We start from the raw sequence: 16,510 nt of genomic DNA on the forward strand, positions 1-16,510 counted from the left end.
TGGAGACATTTTTTCAGATAATAGTATAATTAGACAGATAGCTAGGTGGTGAAGTGAATAGGGTGTTAGGCAAGCCGTCAGGAAGACCCCAGCTCAAATTCCGCCTTTGACACTTACTTGCTGTGTGACCCTGGGCAAGTCACTTTAACTTCTGTGGCAGTTTCCTCATCTGTAAAACTGGAGTAATAATAGCACCTACTTCCCAAGATTGTTGTGAGCATAAAATGAGATGTTATTTCTGCAGCATATTGTAAATCTCCAAGGACCAAGAAATACTATTATAAGAACAAGAACAAGAATTACAACAACTACAACTACTACAATTACAGCATTACAAGATGGAAACAACCGCTGCTCCTCTTACTACTACAATAATTGCAGCCCTCATCTTACTACTATTACAACTACAACTACAACATCAACCAAAGCTAGTACTACTGCAATTATTACAACTACTATTGCTCCAATTTCTACCACCACCATCGTAACCACTACCAGTACTATTGAAAACTGGCTAAAACAGATTAGAATGTTGAACTAAATCAGAGTCGCAGAATTGGAGTTAGAAGGGACCCCAACAGTCATCAAATCTAACCAATATGTGAATAGAATGGCCACTATAGTATATCTGACAAGTGCAGGTCTAGTCCCTGCCTGAAGATCTTTAAGGAAAGAAACACCTTATCTCTTAGCTGACTCTAAAAAGATGAAATTTTGTAGGTACACACACACACACACACACACACACACACACACACACACACACATATATATATATATATTTATATATATACATACATATATATGAAGATGAAATTTTGTAGGGATCTCTCTCTCTATATATATAATTATATATATACATATGCATGTGTGTATATTTCTATATCTATATATCATCAAATACTTGGATTCCAAAAATAGACTTCACAAGTTCAGAATGACAGAGACATGATTAGACAGAAAGCAGGGTTTTTGTTTGTTTTAAAAATGATCTGGGGATTTAGGGGATTGCATTCTTAATCAGGTAACAGTATAACAGCCTACTAACCTAGTGTAATCTTGGGTTTCATTGAGAAAAATAATTTTAAGCAATACAGAGATAGGGTCCACAGAATCTTGGATAATAGATCTAGAATAAAGGACTTTGAAACTGAACATAAAATGTGAGAATGTAGCTTATAAAATATTATACCTTGTTCTTGGAAGATCAGATTAAGAATCCCATGTTTAGTTCTGGTCCTGGTTCAGGTAGAACAACTCGAGACTGGGCAGCATTTAGAGGAAGACAAGAAGAATGGTGAAGGAACTTGAAATTATGTTGCATAAAAATCATTTGAAGGAACTGCGGGGGTGGTTAGCTTGGAGCAAATAGGTGCATATGTGTGGCCCATGATATGTTTTTCAGATACTTGAAGGGATATGACAGAGGGCTTGGGCATATATTGTTTGACCTTAGAGGATAGAAATTAGAGCAATGGTAGAAATTGCCAAAAGTCAAATCCAAGCTTGGGAACAGGAAGCATTTCTTAATTGGAGATTCCTCAAGTGCAATTGTCTGATTTGGGAAAAGTTGGTCTCCCTCATTAGAAGTCTTGAAGCAGATGATCTCTTGTTAGCTATGTTATAGTAGGGATAACTCCTGGTGTATGATATGATTTGCATTAGAAAGATTATTACTGAGGAACCTGCCAGTTCTCTCTCTCTCTCTCTCTCTCTCTCTCTCTCTCTCTCTCTCTCTCTCTCTCTCTGTCCCTCTCTCTGTCCCTCTGTCTCTCTCTTTCTCTCTCTCTGTCTCTCTGTCTCTGTCTCTGTCTCTGTCTCTGTCTCTCTCTCTCTCTCTCTCTCTCTCTCTCTCTCTCTCTCTCTTTCTTCCTCTGTCTTTGAGTCTGACTCTCATTATCTGGCTTTCATTGGCTATCTATCTCTTTTCTGTCTTCAACTCTCTCATCTCTCTCTTAGGTCTCATTTCTCTTATCTCACTCTCCTCTTTCTCTCATCTCTCTCAGTCTCTCTCTCTCTCTCTCTCTCTCTCTCTCTCTCTCTCTCTCTGTCTATCTCTCTGTCTCTCTGTCTCTCTATCTCTCTGTCTCTCTCTCTCTCATTTCTTCCTCTGTCTTTGAGTCTGACTCTCATTATCTGGCTTTCATTGTCTATCTATCTCTTTTCTGTCTTCAACTCTCTCATCTCTCTCTTAGGTCTCATCTCTCTCATCTCTCTTATCTCTCTCATCTCTCTCAGTCTCTCTCTCTCTCTCTCTCTCTCTCTCTCTCTCTCTCTCTCTCTCTCTCTCTCTGCTGTTTGTGGATGCAGATAGATTTCAGAATTGATATGCAAGGACTCTTTAACAGGCTCTGACTCCCCTCTTTTGGCAGACTGGTGGCTCTTTGCTCCAAGTGCTCATTCTATTAGCTCTGGACTTAATGTGAACACTCAATTGGCTTTAGCTTTTTTGTAGTCCAGAACCTTCAACCTCAAGTGATTTACCAGCCTCAGCCTCCCCTACTTAGCTTCCCTATTCTGTGAGTTAAAAAAGCAAAACTGTTGGTTCTTTATTTCTGACTGAATATGTACTATGGGGATAAAAATTAGTGAGGATTTTCATAGGCATTCCCCAAAGGCAACCTTATTTCTAAGAACATTGACATCTATGGGGGCTTGGAGGGAGAGACCCAGGCTTATGTGGAGCCCCTAAGACAAATAACAAGGTAGTTTATTGTTTGTGATAAATAACTCTTTGCATTATGTTGATCTTGTTGATACTTGACATTTTACATGGTGTGTTTGCTATTTAATGTTGATGTAAGTGATGTATGATCCAGACTCACTGGTTTTAGTAGAGGCTGATGTCTCATTTTGTTACCTTATTACTAAACACAATAAAACAAGGATGAGTTACTAATAAAATGAGAGAATAAAATGTCAATTAATATTACCAAGGAAAAAAAGAAGGCTGGCATTATTACACTTCAAAAAAGCATCGTGTATAATTAGTCAAATAAATATGCAATCTCCCTGCTTTTGTGTTTGTTTGTTTGCTCTAAAACATTTTAATTACACCCTCCCTGCTTCAGAAACCTCTGTTAACCAGTCCCTTCAAAAAAGCAAGGATGTGACTAGGAGTTGGAAGCAAACAAGTGATTTGGCCAGGATTGAAACAGAACAGATTTCTTTCCTGCCTCCCCACTTTCTCTCAATCATTCCAGCTTATGCATGGATGCCAACATAGTCTTCTTTCATTTTGCTGGGGAAATCATTTTCTTGCCCTGGAAGTGATGTCTATGTCTTTTGAGTTTTCTCACCTGTAAAAACTGCAGGGGTTGTTTAGAGTAATGTTTCTCAAACTTTCTTTTTCTTTTTCTGTCTTTCCCTCCCTCCCTTCTCCTATCTTCTCTCCCTTCCTCCCTCCTTCCTTCCTTGATTCCCTTCTCTTCTCTCTCTTTCTCTGTTTTCTTCTTTTCCTTTTTCTTCTTCCTTCTCCTCCTCCTCCTCTTCCTCCTTCTTTACATTTTTCTTTTTCTTCTTCTTCCTTTTAACATTGTATGTTTTTCCTGAAGAACTGTGGTATACTGAATATTTATGAAGACACCAAAGTGGAGTCTTCAGACTAAATGACCAGATCTTGGTATTTCTCTTTCTTTTCCATATCTTCTCTGCCTCTTCTTTCTTCCACAGGATTCACATTGGAAGAGCAGGCTTTGTCTCCTTTCCATGAAGGGCTGCTATCATGACTTTGCAGAGAGACAAGACAGTAAACTATACGAGGAAAAGATGGATGAGAAGTCCTGAAGGTCCTTTTCAACCAAAACCTAAACAAACAATTCTGACACCTGGGAAATACCACAAAATGTACCTGGGTTAAGTAGCATGAAAAATAGCCTTAGATTAGTTAGTAAGGGAGAGAGGAGGATAGAAAGTCTTGGGGAGAGATCTTTGATTAAGATAACCATAGGGACCCAAGCTCCAGGATATCTGGAGCTGCTGGGGGTGGGGGTGGGAGGGGAGGTGCTGAGCTTGGACTGTGGTTGCTAAGAGAAAGCTGCTTTGTGATGCCTTCCTATTTTCACTAATAATTCTTGCTAACTAGTTGCTAGATTCATTTGTTTCTTCTTGCTAAAGAAGACAAGTGCTGTCATCAATATTTTGCTAATATGCTTTCAAGTCTAATATTTTATAGTCTATATTCTTATATTGTATGTTCTATTTTAAAGTTCCTTCCAATAATAGCATTCTAGATTCTAAGGACCTCGCCAACTCTGATTCTATCTTCAGATCTTCTATGTATTCAGATTTCTCTCAGTTCTAAAAGTCTTTGATCTAATAGACTAAGATTTAAGGTTTTTTCCAGTTGTAATATTCTAGACTTTAAGGGACGAGACTTTAAGAGACTCTGCACTCAAGACTTCTACCTTTGATATACAATGTTTAAACATACTTCATATTAAGGTTCCTCAAAACTCTTAATAGTCTATATTCTAGAGGCCCTTCCAATTCTAGCATTCTGGATTCTAAGAGACCTTCGATCTTGAAGGCTGTATTCAAACAATCTGAGACTGAACATACTAAGATTTAAAACATCCTGATGTTCCTGGAGGTACTAATAGACTATATTCTAGGTTCTTTCCAATGTTAATAGAATAGGTTTTTTAAGGTTTTTTAGGAACATTTTTTGGTTACTTCCAGGTCTCATAGACAGTGTATAAACAGTTTATACACTAAGATACTGACTTAATAATCTAAGTTCTAAAATACCTTTGAGTTCTTAGAGTCTAGATTCTAAGGATCATTCCAAATCAAATAGTCCATTGTATGTTCAAATATATATATTTTTTCTATTGGTCTTTCAGCTTTAATGATCCTATTTAACCACCCCTTTCCTACAGACCAGGCAATCAACCCAACCAAAGGAACAAAGTACTCAAGGGAGAGACAGGAAGCAGATTGTGCCAGATCAATCAAATTACTGCCATCTTCTTAATGACTACCTCCTGTAAGACCACAATGAACATAGCCCAGGATCCTGAAGTCACCATTTTTGGGAATAGTGCCCACAAGATCAGTGATCCTGATTTTAGTTCAGGGGAGCAATAACTGTGAGGAAGTGGCCTAACTTTCTGGTCATTATTAAGTTAAACTGAGCACAAATTGCCCACATGACCAGGTAAGCCTAAGAGCCACCAGGTACTTTCCCTCCATGAGCCATTGGGTCTTACTGTGATTGCTCATACTATCATCCTTGGAAGTATTCCTCATGGAAATGTGGTCTAGACACTGCTTCTGTGAGTATAGCATTCCTCCTTCCTCATCATCCATAGCTATTTGAAGACTTGGTAAAAGTTCTCTCCGCCAAAGTCTTTGGCAGAGTCAAATCATTCAGCATCAGAAGTGGATATGAATATCAGTAAAAATTAAATTTAAATATTATCATATACTATACTGTTGCATGCTAAGGACAAGGGATCTTAAAATCTGACTTAAAGCTGGCACTTTTATGTGCTGTCTACTTCATTAGAATGTGAGCTCCTCAAGAGTAGGGACTGATATTTTCCTATTTGTGTCCAAAGGGCTCAACACAGAGCTTTTTATATATTAATCATTTAATAAAACCTTGTTCATTCCCTTATTGAAAATATTCTTCCATTATTGATATTCTGTGATTCTATCACCTATCACATGTAAAGCTATGAAAGATATCCCAATAAAGTGATAGTAACAAATTCCTCTAAAAAGATTTTAAAATGGCAGATAGGATTCATTAATGAAATAGGCCAGGAGGGTCATTTTAGTTTAGAATAATTTTTTTAGATTATTCTTGGCCTGGATTAGATACTCCATATAAACCTTTTTTTTCTCTAAATCTCATTTGTAAGTGAAATGGTAGCTGCTGGAAGTGAAGATTCTGGGAAAAAAGTTGACTCTTTAAGCCCATGTGAAGACTTGGGACTGATACAAATGGATGCGAAGGTCCCTCACAGCTGGAATATTTTTGGGTGTGATATTTTCAGGGATTAGAGGTAGTGATGATCCTGGCGCTTTTTGTAATATAATCAAATATAAATGCAAGCACTGAAGGCCAGATGTTGTGGCAAAAGTACTAGACTGAGGAAATCAGGAGATCTAAGTTTGAATCCTAGCTCTACCAAAAACTATCTTTGTGATCTTGGATAAATTATTTGCCCTCTCTGGGCCTCAGTTTCCTCACTTGTTAAATGAGTGTATGTAGATGTATTTGAAGGTTTTTATAGATCTATATCCTATAGTTTTTGGATTTGTTTTGGCCTTTCATCCCTCTTCCCATTCTGGCTTTGATATCTGTATTTGAACTTGAAGAGATGGGATATAGACCACGTGACTTCACTTGAGACAAGTATTTTTATAGTTGTCTGAGTTTACATTAACCAAGATCCTTAGAATAAGTACACTCAAGTACAAAAACCATGTTCTATCTGTTGAAATCCTTGGCTTCATTTAAATACTTTCTAAAGTTCTTCTTTCCTTCCTCCCTACTTTTTTACTTTCCTTCCTACCCTCCTTCACTTTTTTCCATCCTCCTTTCCTTTTTTCCTTCCCTTCCTTCCTTCCTTCCTTCCTTCCTTCCTTCCTTCCTTCCTTCCTTCCTTCCTTCCTTCCTTCCAACCCTCTGTCCCTCCATCCCTCCTTTCTTTCTCTCTCTTTTTCTTCTTCTTTCTCTTCTTTCTTTCTTTCTTTCTTTCTTTCTTTCTTTCTTTCTTTCTTTCTTTTTCTTTCTTTACTTTCTCTTTCCTTCCTTCCTTCCCACCCTCCCTCCTTCCTCCTTTCTCTCTCTCTCTCTTTTTCTTCTTTTTTCTTTCTTTCTCTTTCTTTATTCTTTCTTTCTTTCTCTCTCTTTCTTTCTTCCCTTCTTCCCTCCTTCCTTCTTTCCAACCCTCCCTCCCTCCATCCCTCCTTTCTCTCTCTCTCTCTCTCTCTCTCTCTCTCTCTCTCTCTCTCTCTCTCTCTTTCTTTCTTCTTCTTCCCTTTCTCCCTCATATTAATTTTAACTGGATCTATTTGCCTTCTCATTACTGACTTTGCCCTTTCCTTTTCCCCCCCCCCACTTTCCTACTGCCCTTATTAGAATGTAAGCTCCTTGAGGGTAGGGACTATCTTTCATCCTTTCATTTGTATTCCTAATACTTGGCACAGTGCTTGATACATAGTAAATAATAAATGCATGTTCTCTCATGTATGTATGTATGTGTATCATCCATCTATGTCTGTCTGTCTGTCTATCTATCTATCTATCTATCCATCTATCTATGTATTTATCCATCCATCTATGATCTGTTACCTCACTATTCTTCAGACTCAGAAGGAATGCCTTTCAGGAATGAAGAGAGCCCTTATACCAAAGCACAGAGGTATATATGTTGAAACCATATTGTAGAGGGCCTTGAATGTCAGGATTTGTATATATCCTGTACACAGTGAGACACCCCAGAGGTTTTACTTATTTATTACTGTTTAGTTCTGTTTTGAAGATAGATCAAAAGGAAGCTGTGATGAAAATGACAATCTGATATAATACCAACCTTATCTAATATAAGGAATTGGTATCCAAGGAGTGCATTTAAGTCATGATTAAATATCATTTTCCATTATTATCTTCTCCTTAGCATAATTAGCTATTAAAGCTCCTGTTAGCATATCCCAGTCAGTAGTCTTCAGAAATAACAAAAAAAAATCAGTTCAGTGATATGTGAGCTGAGCTCAGGGAATTCCCTCTCTTTGGTGCATATTAAAGGGTTGGATTAGAAGCTGGGGAAATGTTCTGTTAAGTGGATAAAAGGAGGAAGAAATTTTACTTTCAGAATCCAAGTTAAAAAAAAAGTCAACTTTCTGAACCAAATTAATTTTTTGTCTCAGGGCAAGAAAAAGAAAATTAAAAAATCACAGAGCAGCCTCCTCCCAGGTCCCCAGTTTCTCTTGGGTTCCAGTCCCACTCTGGGAAGTTTGGTTCCCAGCTCCTCTGACCTAGTTTTTAAGTCTCCCAGGATTTCAGTGCTTGAGAAACTTCATCTTCTCCAGGAATCCATTTTGACCATTATACAATTTAGATTTATCTCCATGGAAGCACATTTCTTTCACTTATGTTCTGTTCAGTCTTTGATATTTTAATGCATCATATACTCACTCACTCATGCATTTATTCATGCATTCATTCATTTATTATTCTATCCACCCCTTATTTCCTTCCTTTAACAAATGTTTATTAAGCATTTACTCTGTGCTAGGAAATGGAGAAAATATACAATTCAGATAAGAATCAATCCTTGTCCTGGTTAAACCTGCTGCTTAGTAGGAAGATAAAATAGTAACCCATATCATTCTGACCTCGTCATTACACTGAAATATTTTTTTCTTTTTCTCAAACTTTATTGTCTTTAACATTTCTAAATCCTTTGACACTATTGATTGCCTGTTTCTCCTTGATAATTTCTTCTTTCTAGGTTTTCAGGACACTGCTCTTTCCTCCTATTTTCCAGACTACTTCTCAGTCTCCTTTCCTGGATCTTCACCCAGATCATAACTTCTGGAGATATCCCACTGGTTGCTATCATGGATCCTCTTCTCTTTATAAACCACTTCACTTGGTGATCTCATCAGCTCCCATGGATTTGATTATCATCTCTGGGCTGATGATTATCAAAGTACCTATCCTGTCTTAATCTCTCTCTGACCTCTAGTCTTATATCTCCAACTATCTTTCAGTAGACAACTGTCTACTGAACTGTCCAGTAGACACCTTAAATTCAACATATTCCAAACTGAACTCATTATCTTTCTCCCCAAATCTTCCTTTTCCTCAGACTGCCCTATTATTGTCAAGGACACCAACATCCTTCTCGTTCTTCAGTCTTTTAGCCCAGGTGCCATCTTCAGCTCCTCACTATCTAGAAACATTTCTAGAATATACTCCAATCTTTCCCCTGATACTAAAATCATCCTAGTGCAGGTCCTCACCACCTCAAGTCTAGACTCTGGACTTTTGAGATCACCTACTGGTTGATCTGTAGGTCTTAATTCTTTTCTTACTCAAATCCATCCTCCATTTATCCTGTAAAATGACTTTTCTAAAACTATTGTCTCACCATGTCACCTTCTTACTCAACAGACTCCAGTGACTCCCTGTTGCCTCTATGGTCAAATACAAAAATCCTCTGTTTGGCATTCAAAGTCCCCATAACTCATTCCCTTTCTACCTCCCCAATATTTTTATACCCTATTCTTAACCAAATATTCTTAAATCTAGTTATTCCTGGAACAACACACAGCATCTCTGAGTTCTGGATATTTCTTCTGATTGCCCCATGTGTATAATGCTCTTTCTCCTCATCTCTCTTTCTTGACTTCCTTAAAGCCACAATTTATACCCCACCTTCTCCTGGAAATCTTTCCCAATCCTCTTAAATCCAATGCCTTTTTTTTCTGTTAATGATTTCCTTTTTATTCTGAATACAGTTCATTTGTATATATTCATTTATTTGTTGTCTCCCCAATTAGATTGAACTCTGAGATCAGGGACTGTCTTTTGCCTCTTTCTGCATCCCCAATCCTTAGCACAGTATTTGAAACACTATAGGTACTTTATAACTGCTAATAGACTCACAAACCAAGTAACTATTCTATGTTACACAGTGTTGTAGATGAATATATTACAACAATACAAGTCACAATACAATAGAAGAGGTCATCAAGAGGAAGAAAAGGTCATGAAGAGGAGGAAAAAGTCACCAAGAGGAAGATAAGGGAAGATATCATGGAGGGAAGTAACAAAAAAACAACTTTATATGAGATGGGTTGTATTCATAACTGAATGAAAGATTCCAAATCACTAATAATAAAAGAAATAAAAATATAAACAGTTTGGGTTTTACCTCATACTTCGCAAATTGGCAAAGTTGACAAAAATGACAATGGTCAGTGTTGGAGAGATTGTGGAATGATAGTCATGCTAAATCATTCTTGGTGGAACTATGAGATGGTACAACTATTTTGGAAAACCATTTGGAATTATACAAAACTGTGTTTAAAATGTTTATTTCCTTTGAACCAGAGACAATATCAATGGATGCTTATACCCCCCCCCAAAAAACATAGAAAAGAGAAATCTTCTATATACTCCAAAATATTTATAGTAACATTTTTTTGTGATAGCAAAGAATTGGAAACTAAATAATTATCCATTGATTAGATAGTGGTTAAACAAATTGTGTTACATGAATGTAATGGAATATTACAGTACTATAAAAATGATGGATGTGATGAATGCATAGAAGCATAGAAAAATCTACCTTAAATGATGCAGAATGAAGTAAACATAGTCAAGAACACATAAAATTACAAGGTAAATGAAAAGAGCAGCCCTACATTAAAAAAATAAAAAGTGAATGTAACAAAATTATAAAGATCAAGCATGCCTCTACTGAAGAGATATGAGATTATACCCTCAACCCACGACTTTATGAAGATATGAGGTTCACAGGTATTGTATACTGCAAATTTTTTTGATTTTTCATTGTATTTATCAGTTGTGCTGATTTTTTTTCTCTTTAAAAATATTATTATATACTATAGGTCTCTTAGAGAGATAGATAGGGGTCTTAGTTGTCCTCAAAGAGATCAATGACATCAGAAAAGTGATATCTTGACGTATAAATTAATTGGATTTAAGTCAGGCAGAGCAGTACAAAGTCAAAACGTCTCATTCTCTCCTCCAGAGCCATCTGAGTTTGGTGTCAAGACATAGATCAGGATGACTAGAGATGGCCTTGGATGTATTGAGAGACCTTGGTCTTTTTAATCTAAGAACTTTTCAGATCTTAGTTTTTCTCAGGCAATACTCATTCAGTGATTAAGGCTAGGTAAGAAATGAGGCAAAAATGGCCTTATTATTAACCAATCAGTGAGAGCCAGAGTAATTTTGGTTTAAGGCATAGTTAAGGTAAAGTCAAGGAACTCTCTGGGACTTTTAGAAAACTTTGTTTCTCAAGTCTATTTCAAGAAATTTAGCAGAGGGGGCAACTAGGTGGTGCAGTGGATAGAGCACTGGCCTTGGAGTCAGGAGGACCTGAGTTCAAATCCAGCCTCAGACACTTAATAATTACCTAGCTGTATGGCCTTGGGCAAGCCACTTAACTCCATTGCCTTGCAAAAACTAAAAAAAAAAAAAATAAAAAAAAAGAAAGAAATTTAGTGGAACACAGTGTAAATTTATTTCCCTATATCGAGGGAAGGAGGAAAGAAAGGAGAATAGAAGAGCAGGAGGGAGGGAAGGATAAAGAAAAGAAGGAAAGAAGGAAGGAAGGAAGGAAGGAAGGAATAGCATTGTCCAACTGAAGCTGTCCAGTTGTGTCCCCAGGGGGCAGCTATTTCTATTCACAGACTGTCCGAGGGAGTGTTGGGGTAGAAATACTGATGATATGCCAAAACAGAAAGGATCAATAAAACCTTTTTTTTTAAATGAGAAGGATCAGAATTTAATCAGTGAAGCGAAATGGAAAATAGGCATAAGGGACATCATGAACTAAGTAAGGTGTGGAGGTGGGAGAGTACAGTGACTTTTTAGTATAGAGCATGGATCCATTTGACTGTCTTATATCTTATATGGAAAAGTGTAGTTAAAACTAGAGAAGGGTAAAAAACCACGGGGATACAAAATTGTGCAGAGTCCTGAAGAAACAGTCTGAAATTTGCTTCATCAGACTTCTTTGAATATAGTATGTATGCTCATGTAGGTTGAATATTCCAGGAAACTTAGGCTCATGGGAAGGATCCCTAACCATTAGAGTTGAAATGGGCTTGTCTTATTGTTTTTGTTTCGTCTAAACTGATTTTTAACATAGATTAAAATGCAAAATCCAGCCCATGCCTGACAAAGGCATAGATCTCTAATCAATGGTGTTCAAAATGAACAAATTTTTATTATATAAACTTTCTCTTTTTTGCACTTGACTTCTGGCTATTCTTTTTGGGCATCATTATCTTTAATTTGTAAAAAATATGCCATCAGAGGTTAATACTTCTAGTTCTGTTTGCTTAATGAAATGGCCTCTAATTACAAATCCTCAGGGCCCTGCAATCTGTGGATTTTTCAGGGAGAGAATAAGGGAAGGTCTGATAATGCTGTGATCCCCTTATAGAGAGGTTCTTGGCCCCTCTTTGGGAAATATCGACCTGCTTCAGGTTTCTCCATGGTAGGTAAAAACAGGTTGCCACCTGTCTCGAACAGCTGTTATAGGAAGTCACCTGTCTTGAATGACTGTCATCTTTCTCATGAATGTATCCTTCCTTTCCCTATCTCCTAATGACCCAAGTCACAGATGGCTGGTATAACAACTCTCTCTCTCAAACATAAGAAAACATATTTTGCTTTGTTGTTTTTATTTTGGGGGGGAGAGGTGGGAAGCAATTGATGTTTTCTTGGCAGGTACTGGAGTGGTTGGTGTTGCCTACTTCAGTTCATTTTATAGACAAAGAATGGAGACAAACAGCATAAAGTGACTTGCCTAGGATCACCCAGCTAGTAAGTGTCTGAGGCGAGATAGGAAGTCAGGTTCTGTTGACTCTAAAACTGGTGGTCTCTCCATTGTTCCTCCTAGCTGCCCCTACAGAATTCTCTCTTAAGTTTAATCTAGATTATTAAAATGCCTCTATTACTTTGGTAGGACTGAACAATCAATAAAACAATAAATTAAATATTGGTTTGCAGCATTTACCAATTTCCAAGAGGTAAATGCTTACACTGAAAATTTAACAATTGACTCTCTGTGTCAACTTTAGTTGGCTTCAACTTGGCCTTATCTCAAGTCCTTTAGCAAATATATCATTCAAATATTTCATTAAATAAATTTACACTAATGGTATTGAATTTGGAATACAGGGTTCAAATTGATTCAAATTCTTAGTTCATAATCTGCCTCTGCTATTTACCATTGTGTACTTCCTTCAAAAATTCCTATGGATCTCCATTTTCTTAGCAGTACAATAAAGGGGTTAGCCAATGATCTCTAAAGTCCCTTTTAGCCCCAAAGTTATCTGTGAACCAACCCATCCTTCAAGGTCCATACTGAATTCTACTTCTTTCAGGGATCTTTCCCAGACCAGTTCAACTGGAGGACCAGCATAGCATCCTTCCTGGGAGGAATTTTTAAGATCCAAAAGTTTTTTAAATTTAACAGAAGGAGAAACTGGGGCTAAAGGTAAAAAATATGGAAACCACCAGAGATTCAGTCTCTTGATTCCCAGCCCAGTTATTTTTTTCAAATCCAAATCCTATGATCTTGTGATTCTTTAATGCTCTATATTATGTGAAGTCTAAGAGAAAAGTTCAATACTGATAGAAGGATCAAGGAAAGCTTCCCAGAAGAGGTGATAATTGAGTTGGACTTTAAAGGAAGAATAAGAATCAACAAGGAATTGAGGGTGTGAAGGAAGGTGATGGTATTCAAAGATAGGAATAACGAGCAAATGCAGAGGCGAGAAAACGTGAGACTTACAGAAGTACAATCACTCAGCCAACATTGGTTAAGCACCTACTAGGTTCCACACCGAGATTTTTTCACAAGGTTTTTAACCTGGTTGATGGATAGGTTGATGGCTAGATTTAGAAGTTTAGACAGTCAAGGTAGCAAAATTACGGAAGCTACTGCAATAGTGTGGGCAGGTGGTAGCAGCATTGAGGGAATGATTTTGTATGTATTATATCTGAAGGACAAGTATTACATTCTATTTTCAATCCTTGGCAGCTTCCCATAATCACCCTAATAGATTTCTTGCTTTCAATTCCCCAGGAAAGCCATGAACGTCTGCTCAGGAGTGGAATGAGCAGGGTTTCCCATTGTTAATGGGAACCTCTTACCCCACTTGTCCCTCTTTGACTGGCCTCTTGTCTCTCATTCCTTGAATAGCAGCAGGATCTGCAGACCCAGGGGCTCAGCTAGGCCTGCTCAGGTGTCCTCCTGACCCTCTTGCCACTCTGGGGGAAGAATATTCTTTCCCAGATCCTTCTGGTCCAGTTGTTATTAGTCCAGCTAACATCTCTATAGCACCCTCTTGCCCCCAGCCATCTGGATGATGGGAGATGGGGAAGTACTTGATGGTTGATGCCAAGAAAAAGTCAACTCATTTTCAGTTAGCTCCTAATCCCTTCTCTTCCCTATCCTTCCTCACCCTTCTCCTTCTCTACTTAGGTTTCCTGGGAGCAAGAACTGTTTGACCCTATTGCTCTGGGAGGTTTGGGAGAAAGATCTCAGGCCTGGGAGAGAGGAGACCTGGATTCTAGTCTTGCTTCTGTTGCTTTGCCTCTGCCTCTAATTGTCTCTGTTTCAAACTCTCTCCCTCTCCTTCTGTCTGTTAGTCTATCTCTCTCTTGCTGTCTCTATCTCTATCCTTTTCTCTTTGTGATTTCATCAGTATAGAGAGATTTCAAATGAACTATAGCTACCAATGAAGATCAATGTCTTTTCTGAAATTTATAGTCTTAGAGAGGTGCCTGGGCACTGGCTAAGAGGTTAAGTAATTTGCCTGAGTCATACAGTTAGAGTCAATTAATCAATTAAACACTGAGCATTTATTAAATGCTTACTATGTCCCAGACTGGACTAGACACTGTGAATAGAAATAAGAGGAATGAGAAAATCCTTACATTTGAGGAACTAAAATTCTAAAGGGGAGATAAGTCCATATACAAATACATACAAGATTTTATTAAGCCTGTACTGTAAGCCAGGTACTATTCTGAGTACTTTATAAATATTAATTAATTGCAAATATAATCTCATAGATATTTAAAATGTATTAGCATAAATAGAAAATAAATAAATACGTTAATATACAGAGAAATGAAATACAAAATAGTCTGGGAAGGCAGAGAGGAGTCATAGTGAATAAAGGATTAGTCCTGGCATCAGGAAGACCTGAGCTCAAATTTGACCTTTGATACTTCCTAGCTGTGTGATCCTGGGCAAGTCACTTAATTTTGTTTACCTTAGTTTCTTCATCTGTAAAATGAGGAGGAGAAGGAAATGAAAAACCACTCCGGTGTTTTTGATAAGAAAGCCCCAAGGTGGTCACCAAGTTTAGACATGACTGGAAATGACTAAACGACAACAAGAAATCTGGAAGGAAGAGCACTAACATTTGGTGGGATCAGGAAAGACTTCATTCAGAAGACAGCTATATCTTAAAAGAAGAAAAGGAAGAAGAAACAGAAACAAGGAGAGAATATACTCCAGACAGAGAGACAGAGTAGAAAGACCGGGAGAGAGGATGATAGTCATTCCAATCTGCTGGAGAAGATGAGAGGGAATGACTGGAAGATGTTAAGGAGGTTTAAGGTGAAGAAGAAAAGGGAGCTCATGACAGATGGATAAGATAAGATAAGCAACATGTTCCTCATCTGGAAAAGAGATGGGGGAGGTTGGAAAAGGTTCAGAGTATGTGAGTGACAGAAGCAGTATAGTTCTCCTTGACTGAGCAAGTTTTTAAGATGTTTCTCAGCTGTCTGTCCACAAAACTATGATCCTTTCTCTTCTGTAACAGGTAGTGATTGAGAATCAGAGGTGGAGCTATGCAGTTGTTAGAGAGTTGGCCCTGGAGCCATGAAGCTTTTCTTGCTCTCCTCCAACCTTTCCACTCCTCCTCAACCCCACAATCCCCAATGGCCTCCATTAGTGGTCTCCTTCCCTTAGGTCAAAAAAATATTATTTTAGATTTATTCTGTGATTATACACATATGTATTATGAGTACATACACATATGTACATTTCATATGTTATGAATGGATTATGTATGCAATGTGTTAGGAATCTATATACACTGTGCACATAGACTATCACATGCATCCAACACACATGTTATTCAAGATGATACACATAGGTTAGGCATATATATATACACACATATCATGATACAGAGATGTTATGCATAGATATGCAATATAGTTATAAATATTACTTATATTATATATTATGCAATGTATAGGTTATGAATATAGAGATACACTATGTGCACATATGTCACATGTACACACATTATTTACATTTAAAAGTTATGAATATACACTCATGCTCACACAAATATAATGAATATATGCTGTACGCACATCCATGTTATAAATAGATATATGTTATAAATAGATATATAAATACATGCACACATATATGTTAAATGCCATGTACAAATATGTTTCAAATATATACACACAACATACATGTGCATACTCTAAATGCAAATCATACACATATAGATTATGAATAGTACAGCATTTTATATACATGTTATGTGACACATAGATTTAAGAACAGAAGCATATGTTGGGTACATACACATTATATACATGCATATATTATGAATATATGTATATATAATTTATCTATATAAACTCTAGTTTAGGAATATATACTTACATACACTTAGAGGTTATGAATATCAATACATTATATATATATATATATATGTCATATACCTATAAGCTATCACCCCAATAAACTCA

This window comes from Macrotis lagotis, chromosome 1 (assembly GCF_037893015.1).
Source record: "Macrotis lagotis isolate mMagLag1 chromosome 1, bilby.v1.9.chrom.fasta, whole genome shotgun sequence".
NCBI lineage: Eukaryota > Metazoa > Chordata > Mammalia > Peramelemorphia > Peramelidae > Macrotis > Macrotis lagotis.